Genomic DNA, 860 nt, shown 5'->3' with positions numbered 1-860 from the left:
GAGCGGCGGAAGCCGTGGCTGCTGCCCGCCCTCGCGCTCCAGCCCCCGGCCCGGGCGGGTCCTGGAGCCTCCAATCGCCGGGACTCGCCCCGACGGCACCGCCCTCGCCGCGCTGCGCCCGGCTGGAGGAGGCGGGCGGGGAGTGGAGCGCCTCCTGGTCTGCCCCTCCCGCCGGCCGTCCCGACCCCGATCTGGGCCTCCAAGGCGCAGGGAAGCAGCTTTATGGGGACCAGCCCGAGGGGGTCTCCGCAGCTCTCCATCAGGCGCAGGGCAGAACCTCCCTGTACAGGGGCAGTCTACCCCTGAGCAGCGGATGCGGGGGGGGGGTGTCCACACAGAATCAAAACGAACCTCCAAGCAGGGTGCAGTTCCAAGGGGACAAGGATGCAGGCGCAGGACAGGATGAAACTCTCTGCAGGCTTACAGCCCAATCCTATCCACACTTTCCTGGGAGTAAGCCCCATTGACTCTAATGGGACTTTTTAGTAGACGTGCATAGGACTGGACTGAGTCAGTCCTGGAATGATGGAGTTGGAGGGGTCTTGGAGGTCATCTAGCCCAGGGTTTCTCAACCAATGGTACGGGCACCACCGGTGGTACTTGAGGTGATGCCCACAGGACCCCTGGGCACCTGCCATCCAGCAGTGAGACCTGGAACGTGATGCAAAAAACAGTGGCGGGAGGCTGGGCTCAGCAGGAAAAGCTCCAAAACATGCTTTTCCACACTCGGAAAAGCCCACCCGTCCAACCCTCATAGGGGTGTTGGTCACATGGCATCTGGCCTCCCAACCCAGAAGTAATGGGGATGAAGTCATTGTGTACAATCCTATCCAATTTTTCAGTGCTGGTGCAGTTGTGCC

The sequence above is a fragment of the Tiliqua scincoides genome, chromosome 9 (assembly GCF_035046505.1).
Source record: "Tiliqua scincoides isolate rTilSci1 chromosome 9, rTilSci1.hap2, whole genome shotgun sequence".
In the NCBI taxonomy this organism is placed as follows: Eukaryota; Metazoa; Chordata; class Lepidosauria; order Squamata; family Scincidae; genus Tiliqua; species Tiliqua scincoides.
The sequence above is the reverse complement of the archived record's forward strand: the minus strand, read 5'-3'. Positions refer to the sequence as shown.